Source organism: Mastomys coucha, unplaced genomic scaffold (genome assembly GCF_008632895.1).
Source record: "Mastomys coucha isolate ucsf_1 unplaced genomic scaffold, UCSF_Mcou_1 pScaffold6, whole genome shotgun sequence".
NCBI classification, from domain to species: domain Eukaryota; kingdom Metazoa; phylum Chordata; class Mammalia; order Rodentia; family Muridae; genus Mastomys; species Mastomys coucha.
The window spans coordinates 114,756,801-114,766,291 of record NW_022196912.1 but is presented as its reverse complement, the minus strand read 5'-3'; the positions used below and the strand labels follow the sequence as shown (position 1 = coordinate 114,766,291).

General features: G+C 41.6%; 1 protein-coding gene and 1 long non-coding RNA gene across 3 annotated transcripts in view; one reads left to right on the top strand and one right to left on the bottom strand.

The window, feature by feature from the left end:
* The window catches only part of Rps6ka5 (ribosomal protein S6 kinase A5), a 202,030-nt gene that overhangs the window by 62,089 nt on the left and 130,450 nt on the right, over positions 1-9,491 (top strand). Inside the window, exon 1 of one of the 2 annotated variants that reach the window (XM_031356193.1) lies at positions 7,106-7,501. The exons of the other annotated variant lie outside the window; for it this stretch is intronic. The gene's annotated coding sequence lies outside the window, so the exon portion shown is untranslated. Of the gene's footprint in view, positions 1-7,105; positions 7,502-9,491 lie in introns of those variants that run through there. 2 annotated transcript variants of the gene reach the window in all.
* LOC116080011 overlaps positions 1-9,491 on the bottom strand; it is a 76,793-nt gene that overhangs the window by 59,522 nt on the left and 7,780 nt on the right. The window lies entirely within an intron of this gene.

Genomic DNA, 9,491 nt, shown 5'->3' with positions numbered 1-9,491 from the left:
TCTCTTCCTCTCTCTCTCTCTCCCTTTCCTTCTCCCCTCTCTCCCTCTCTCTCTTCCTCTCTCTCTCTGCCTTTCCTTCTCCCCCTCTCTTTCTTCCCCCTCCCCCCTATACAATTGGACAAAGACTCTTTGAATTTTTAAATTATTTGGGACCAAGTACAAGAAATAGCACCTTTGTGAGTACACTCACTGGAGACAATGTGACAGCTTCCCCTAGTAATCACTGGCTGCTTTCAGACCTCAGGGAGGGGTGTGGGGCTCATGAGCTCCTCCCTTTCTATGGCAAGATATCAATGGGTCCAGTCTTGTACCAGTCTTGTTCAGATGATCACATCTGCTGAGTTCAAGAGAGTAAAGACCATGTGATATGAGGAAGCCTGCATTCCACAGTACTCCTTCTGGCCCTTCTATTCTTTCTGTTCCCTCTTCCATGATGTTCTGAGTTTAGAGGGGGTAATATCAGTGTTTATTTATAGCTAAGCATTCAACAGTCACTTATTTTCAGCACATTGACCAATTAATGGTCCCTTCAGTATTTACCAGGCACTATAAAAAAAAATCTTCTCTGACCAATGCTGAAAATAGCACTAAAGTTAGTCATAAACATAAATATTTAGAAGTCACTTTGATGTCCATTTACCAAAGCAGTAAATAACAGGAGGTTCTGTACTAGGGCCTGTGACCGCTCCAGCTATGGGGCTTTTGACTACGTTTGTAATACCAGGTGTGCGTAGGAGGCCTCACATCCACCCAGAAAGTGTTTGGCTATCCCTGTAACTGACTTGGTGCTGTTCTTTCTTGACAGGTCAGTAGTGTTAGCATGCAAGGTCCACAGCTAAATAATACTGCCGGTGATAACCTCCACTCCCGCAGCCAGCGTAGCACGCTCTGACATCAGCAGGGCCGGACAGCAGGGAAGACACTTCCAGCATAGATCCAGCTTGGTTTCTTTCTGTCCTTGACTAAAGCATGTGGTGTCTCCAACAGAGGGTCTGAGCATCTAGTTATAATGGACATCCAATAGCAGTGGCAATACCCTGTGTTGTTTTGGGGACTTGAGGGAACTTTCAGGATTTTTTGATATGATCTACATAGCAAGAAGTAGGTACATTTTGTGTGTGTGTGTGTGTGTGTGTGTGTGTGTGTGTTGAAACTTGCTATTATTTTGGCATTATGTATATAAGCACAAAGATAGACACAGTTTTTTTCACTAATAATTAGCACTGGTTTTTATCTGCCAGGTCCTCTTCTATGTAACTTAATTCCCAAGCTACATAATATGGGAGTTGTTTCTAACCCAAATGAAAGCTGAGAGACAGATATATTAAATATTTTTCTAACCTCACATTTAGTAAACTACAAATCTAGGTTTCAAGTCAATATAGTCTGATACCAGAATCTGTTCTTCTTTTCTGCACTGCCTCTCCCTCCCTCCTTCCTCCCTTGGGCTCAGATTTATTTACATTCAGATACATATGTGTGTGTGTGTGTGTGTGTGTGTGTGTGTGTGTGTGTGTGTGTAAGAAGAGGAAAGGGATCTTTCATGAATTGCTTTTAGTATGTTTCATCTTACTTTCATTTCTCACTTCATTGATACAGTTATCCATGACCAATACACAGCCAACGTTTATACAAACACTAGTGGACAGACTTTTAATAAGAATTGAAGTTATCAAATGGCTTCTATATCATGAACATTAAATAATAAGAATGGCATCTTTGGCAAAAGAAAGAGACTCTTGGAAACATTATGTATAGATTTTTATTTTAAGTGACAGAGAGGCTAGAGAGATGGTTCAGCAGTGAAGACTACTAGCTGCTTTTACAGGATCTAGGTTTAATTCTTAGCACTCACATGATGGCTCACAACCATCTATAACTCCATTTCCAAGGAATATGATGCCCTCTTCTGACCTTCATGGGCATCAGGCACACACATGATATAGAGAAATACTTGCAGACAAAACACCCATACACATAAAATTAAAAATAATTATTATAATAAAGTGACTGGAAGGACTGGAGAGGTGGCTAGTGGATAGAAGACAGTTGCTGCAAGTCCCAGTTCAATCTTCAGGAACCACATGGTGGAAGGAGAGAACTGAAGCTGCAAATCACCCTCTGATCTCTACACATACATCAAGACCTGTACATGCTCCTCTCACATAGATTATAAATATAAGAAAAGTAATAATGGGACAGGTTAAACCTCACATAACTAAAGTGATAGGTTTGGCTCGCAGCGGCGCGTCCACAGACACCAGATACAAGCAGCTCTGTGTTTTTGGAAGTTTAATTAGGAGGGGGGGGGGAGTGAGGACCGCGGCGCGTGAAGGGAGAGAGAGAAGAGAGAGAGAGAAAGATGGAGTACCCATATATATATATATATGTTGTGACGTAGCAGTCCAGGTAAAGGTGGGAGCTAAACCCAATGGATTCTGGGAATATGGTCGCCGTTGCCCTGGCGACAGGTCTGTGGACCCGCCCACATATCTGCTGCAGGCAGGTTCTGGATGCTAACATAAAGTCTTTAATTTTTTTTGTTATATTTATTTGTGTGTGGTGGTGGATGGGTAGGTGAACATATGCTATGGCTCCCACTGTGTAAGCCAGAGACAACTTGAAGGAGTCTCTTTTCTCCTTCTTTCTTGTGGGCCCCAAGGATTGAGCTTCAGTCCCCAGGGTTGGTGGTAAACACCCTTCTTGGTAAGGCATCTTGTGGTTTCTAGGTCCTAAAGCTTTTCTTTATAGAACTCAGCTGTAGTGCTGCAGAGTAGATCATAGACCTTTTTCTAGGATGGACAGTAAGGAGTTTGTAGAACTAAAATCTTTAGAAGTACACAATTTTGTTGATTTTTTTTTTTTAGCTGAACCTTGCTTCTTTGTACAGGTTGTACAGTAACACTGATGTGAAGCCACTTCTGTAAACACTTGTCCCAGCAGCAGGGATGTTGCAGCGGCCTAATAGGTCACTGCCTTGTTATGTGCTGTGTTCATACGGGAGGGACGAAGCTATCCAGTAAGGATCCTAACTTTTAAAGGTGGCATCTGAAAATTTCAGTTCAAGAAATGTATTTCTTTTTTGGCTCCAGTTCTGCTAATTTAAAGGACTGAGATTAAGCAGGTGTGATGATCAGAACTAATTTTCTACTGGGTGATGTATACTCAGCTGAGAGATGGGTATGAGTGCAGGGTGGCCAGCGGCTTCAAGCTCCCGCTGCCTTGTGTCCCCATCATGATGGGCTGCTTTGATGTGTGAGCCAGAGTGGACCTTTCTCTCTTCCACTGCAGTGTCAGGGTATTTTATCACAGCAGCCTGAGAGCAGCAAGACAGCAGGGAAGCAGGTGGACATAGGCAGGTGGATGAGTCTTAGAGGTGGAGCTTGTGCCAGACCCTGTCATTTGTGGAAACGCATCTGTTTCCAAGTTGAATAGCATGTGAGAGGGGGGTGTGGCCAGGTCTTGTGATTACACAGTTGTGGCAGATTATAAGCAGAGGCAATGTCATTATGTTACAATATTTTTCTGGCTCTACAATGGTGGCAGTGAAGTTTTCTGAACTGACTTTCATTGTAGAATGTGGCAGGAACTCAGATTTAACACCAGAATTAAAAGATTCCTTCACAACAGTCCATTGTTCTTCCCCAAAGAAAAAGAATTGGCCAGCTATTGCTCTGTGCTACAGATTTAAATCACAAGATTATTCTATTAAAGACCCAGTTTTAAGTTTAAGTCAAAGTCATTAACAGACATTTTGGTAACACTCTGAAGGGCTCTTTCTCAGGTGTTCATTTTTGTTCTTCATGAACTTAACATTGCACTTCTATGATGTGTGAGTTCCAGAGCTATTTGCTCAAGAGAAAGTAAATAAAGCCATATTTCATCTGGGATTTTATTATTTCACTGAGTAATGGGAAGTCAATAAAGTAATCATAGAATTAAGTGTAAAAATACATTTATGATCATTTTTATAAAAGGAATGCCTTGGATTATGAGAGTGCAAAGTAAGAAGAAATGTACTTCTCTGTTAAGTTGGAAAAGGACTAGACCAGCATCCACAGTGTCAGGGTGGTGAGGATGGGAGAGGCATGAGCTAGCTAGCTCAGTGTCAGGGCGGATTGGAGAGGCGTGAGCTAGCTAGCTCAGTGTCAGGGCGGATTGGAGAGGTATGAGCTAGCTAGCTCAGTGTCAGGGCAGATTGGAGAGGCATGAGCTAGCTAGCTCAGTGTCAGGGCGGATTGGAGAGGCATGAGCTAGCTAGCTCAGAACTTCTGGACAGCTAATGGTGTGGAATGGAGTGTTTGAATGCAAAGGATTTTTTTTTTTTTTTTTAAAGTTAGATGACAGCACAAAAGATGTGTTTATCAGGTCATGGATAAGACAAGCTGGGAAACATAACTTGAAAGATTGATGTGCCTAGCCCTGTTTAAAAGATTCTAATAATCTAGAATAAGGAGAGGATTACATTTCATCAATAGTGTGATCCTTTAGTTAGTAGACAGGCTCTTGTTTGACACAATTGAGACTGGTTAGTCAAAAAGGCTGGAATCATTAAAGAGGGATAGTTCTATGCATTTCTTGGAACACTTTCCACTTAAAATTTATTCATATACATTTGTTGCCCAAGTTTAACTGTAGGCATATGGTTTTGAGGACTGGCTCATAATGGTTTAATTTGCTAAAAAGCCATGCTTGTACTGATTCATCTAAAAGTAACAGCCTCAGGTTCTTTCAGATGTAAAGAGAGCTTAGACATAGTGAAGTAATCCGACTTCAGAGCCATCTTGGGATTAGCTTTGTCCCGGCCTTTCAGTCATTTCACCCACAACTCACATTTTAGAAGTTCCTTTTTTAAGTATCTTACTTTTAACTATCTGTTCAGAACAATCAGCCTGTTTTTTATATTCACTTTCTGTGGTTTATGTAATATTTAATGATAGTGCAACTACAGAACAGCATATACAAAAAGCGTAACCCTGTAGGGCAGCAAGTGTCTGTGACAGGTGGGAAGCGGGAGTGAAGTAGGCACAGGTGTTGATTATGCTGTGCATTTAGAGAGAGAATGCCAGTCTTGGGACTTCTAAGTGCAAGTCACTTAGAATTTCTGCTGTTTAAGAAAAGCAGTAGTTTGATATGAGCTTAAATAATAAGAGGTTTGAACAATGTATAGTTTTTAAAGAGCATTAGAAAAATTGAGTGACAGGGAATGGGTCTCTGGGTGGTTGTCACATTGAAATCCCAGTGAGAGTAGCATGCCAGGTTGAGTGACTTAAGGAAGGACATAAGACAGAGGCTTTCTAAACACTTTTATGACCTGTGAATGCTTCACTCAAAATTATGCATGTGAATAAAAATTAAAAGTGTACATGCCTTCAATTACATTTGATTGTTTCTTTGTTACTTAACTTTCTGTAGTTATGGTTAAATTCCTCCTAGAACAATGTAAAGGCAGCATTGTTTGCTGGGCTGTCAGGTTTCTAGGTTTTGGGGCTTTGTTGACTCCCTAGTCCTTGCCTTCACTGATTTGGGCCTTTGAGGGGAGAACATCATGGTTGAGGGAGCACATGACAGAGACCAATCACCTCATAGCAAACAGGAGGCAAAGAATAAGGAGCCAGGTAGTAACAACCTGCAGACTTCTCCCAGATAGTCCCTACCGCCTCGCAGAGTAGAGCCATCAGTTACTAAGTATTCAACATGCGTCTGTGTAGGGTATTTTATATTAAAATTATAATACTTGGAGAATTTAAAAATTTACAGGTGGACTACAAGAATATTTTTGTTTCCTCTGGTGTTTTCCCTTTTTTAATTTATTCACTTTACATCCCAATCCAAGATGCTCTCCTTCCTTTCCTCTCAGTCCCACCTCAGTCTCATGTTCCTTCTCCCCTTCTCCCCTCCCCTTCTCTTCAGAGAAGGGGGAAGGATACCCCATGAGTACCAACCTTCCCTGGCACATTAAGTTGAAGCAGGACTAAGTGTACCTTCTCCCACTAAGGCCACACAAGGCAGCCCAGCTAGGGGAAAGGGATCCACAGGCAGACAACAAAGTCAGAGACAGCCCCTGCTCCAATTGTTGGGGGATCCACATAAAGATCAAGCTTCATGTCTGCTACAAATGTGTAGGAGGCCTAGATCCAGCCCATGTATACTCTTTGGCTGGTTCAGTTTCTATGAGCCCCCATGGGCCCAGGCTAGTTCGTTCTGTTGGTCTTGTTGTGTTTTTGACCCCTCCATCTCCCACAGTCCTTCCCCTCACTCTTATACAAGACATCCCAAGCTCTGCCTAATGTTTGGCCGTGGGTCTCTGCACCTGCTTCCATCACGTGCTGGATGAAGCCTCTCACAAGACAGTTATGCTAGGCTCCTGCCTCCAAGCATAGCAGAGTATCATTAATAGTGTTAGGAGTTGGCTCTCTTTCATTGGGTGGGTCTCAAGTTGGCCATTCCCTCACTCTTTGTTCCATTTTATCCCTGCACATCTTGTAGGCAGAACATATTTTTGACTCAGAGGTTTTATGGGTGGGTTGGTGGCCCCCTCCCTCTACTGGAAGTCCTACCTTTTTACAGGAGGTGGCCACTTCAGTCTCTGTATCCCCAGCTGCTGGGAGTCTCAGCTAGAGTCATTCCCCAGAGACTCCCTGGAACCTCCCTGTCCCATATCTCCAGCTTGCCCCAGATACACCCCCCCACACACACACACACCATTTTTACTCTCTTTCTAGCCTTTGTCTGTACACCTTGGCCCCATAAGTGATCCCCACCCTCGTTTTCCTCCCCATACCCTATCCTACCCAGTACCCTCCCTCCATCCACCTCCATGTCTATTTTATTTCCCCTTCTGAGTGACATTCAGACATCTTCCCTTGGGCTCTTCTTCTTTGGGTCTGTGGACTGTAGCATGGGTATCTTGCACTTTACAGCTCATATCCACTTATAAGTGAGTACATATCACGTGTGTCTTAATGGATCTATGTTACCCCACTCAGGATGATATTTTCTAGTTACATCCATTTACCTGAAAATTTCAGGATATCTTTGTTTTTAATAGCTGAATAGTATTTTATTGTGTAGATGTATCAACATTCTTCAATTGAGGGACATTTAGGCTATTTCCAGTTTTTTACTATTATGAATAAAGCTGCTATGAACATGGTTGACCAAGTGTCCCTGTGTATAGTAAAACATATTTTGGTTATATGCCCAAGGGTAGTCTAGCTGGGTCCTGGGATAGAACTTTTCCCAGTTTTCTGAGAAACTGCCAAATTGATTTCCAAAGTGGCTATACAAGTTATACTCTGAATAGCAATCCAACCTGTGCTGTCATTTGATGTCTTTATTAGGGTTTTAGTTGCTGTGAACAGACACCATGACCAAGGCAACTCTTGTAAAGACAACATTTAAGTGGGGCTGACTTACAGGTTCAGAAGTCCATCATCATCATTAAAGCTGGAACATGGCCACATCAAGGCTGGAACATGGCAGCATCCAGGCAAGCATGGTACAGGAGGAGCTGAAAGTTGTACATCTTCATCTGAAGGCTGCTAGCAGAATACTGGCTTCCAGGCAGCTAGGATTAGGTTCTTAAAGTCCATGCCCACAGTGACATACCTACTCCTACAGGGCCACACCTTCTAATAGTGCCATTCCCTGGGCCAAGCGTGTACAAACCACCACACTTGAGTTTTTGATCTTGGTCATTCTGATAGGTATAGTATAGAATCTCAGAGTTATTTTGATTTGCATTTCCCTGATGACTAAGAGCATTGAATATTTCTTTAAGTGCTTCTTGGCCATTAGAGAGATTCCTTTGTTGGGAATTTTCTGTTATGTACCCCATTTTTAAATAGGGTTATTTGGTATGTTAGTAGCTAATTTCTTGAGGTTTTTTTGCATATATTGGATACTAGCTCTCTGTTAGATGTAGGTTTGGTGAAGATCTTTTCCCATTCTATAGACTGCAATTTTGTCCTATTGATGGTATCCTTTGCCTTACAGGAACTTTTCAGTTTCATGAGGTCTGATTTCTTAAGTGTTGATCTTAGTACCTGAGATATTGTTCTGTTCAGGAATTTGTCTCCTGTGCCAATATGTTCAAGACAGTTCCCTACTTTTTCTTCTACTAGATTTGGTGTATCTGGTTTTATGTTGAGATTTTATTATTTACTGATGAGATCACTCATTTTAAGGTAATCTGCAGAAGCAGATCTAAGAGTACACACCTAGAATTTGGACTGAATGGACAAGTGTGATCATGAATGACTGGGCAATTGATCTGTACTATAAGTTGAGGTGCTCATCAGCACCTCTTACGAAGATGTTCTAAGAGCTGAAAGAGTTAATATGTCCAAGGCTCTGACAAGTACTTGGTTTTGGGTGCTAATAGCTTGCATCTCTCACAGGATCCATGTTCTTTTGTTTTGTTTTGTTGTAGACAAATATGGTGTGCTAAGAAGGAGTTTCAGTGACACAGAAAGGATTCTTACTTTTCAGATGCTAGATAGATTACATAATTTCTAGCACTGTAACATTCTAAAGATTGGCATCTCAGAGAATATAAGTTGGTGGTAGGGCCTGTGTATGTATGTAAGGTACATGGAAGCACCAAGATTTCCCGAATAGGACTTTACTTCCTCCCCAGACTGTCTAGCACCTTTTTTTGTTGGAAGACAAAGTATATGTTATTAGAGTGGCTTCTATCTTGGTTTCATTGCTGCTGTACAAAATATGCTGTTCTAGCTTCATTCTTTAGGTTGATTTGTTAGATCCTGAAAGTTGTAATTTTCTTTTTTGATTCACTTCAGCCTTTCTGAGATCTCAACCTATAATTATAACGCATACTTAAGTACAACACAAACTTTTCTTCAGAATATGCTAAATGTTTTATAGCATTGGTTTTATTATAATCTAGAAAATCCGGTTCCTAGCATTCAGGAAGAATTTGATTTTTTACTCATTTACTGATAGAATGATTCTGGAAGTCATACCACTTGCAGGGTGAATCAGGGTAGTGGCTGCTACTGCTGCTTTAATTAATTTTTTCTCTTGAAACTGGCACCATAATTATCCTGGAAACTTCTAAGAGGGAGGAAGAGATGTAGGGAGTAAGGAGGAAGCCATAGGATGAAGCCCTTTCCTCGGGCGTGAGCCGTACCCTGGGGATGGAGGACTCTTTGCCAACCTAGGCTGTAGACTGGAATGGGACTAGCTCTTCTCCACACACTTTTTCATTTGTTTATCTTTCCTCTAGATCACGCCTTTTGGCCAGTTTCATTAATTACTATGAACTTATTTCCTTATATCTGAAATAGAGTACCTAAAAGTACCACTTCACTGGCTGTGGTGAGGATTAAATGAGTCGGTATATAGACGGGTATGCTAAACCGAGGGCCTGGCATGGGCTGTTCCCTCTCAAGGGTTGGGATCAGGATTAGTCTAGTCTAGCATTAATCCATGACATATCAAGTGTTGGTACTGATCTAGGTTGTTTT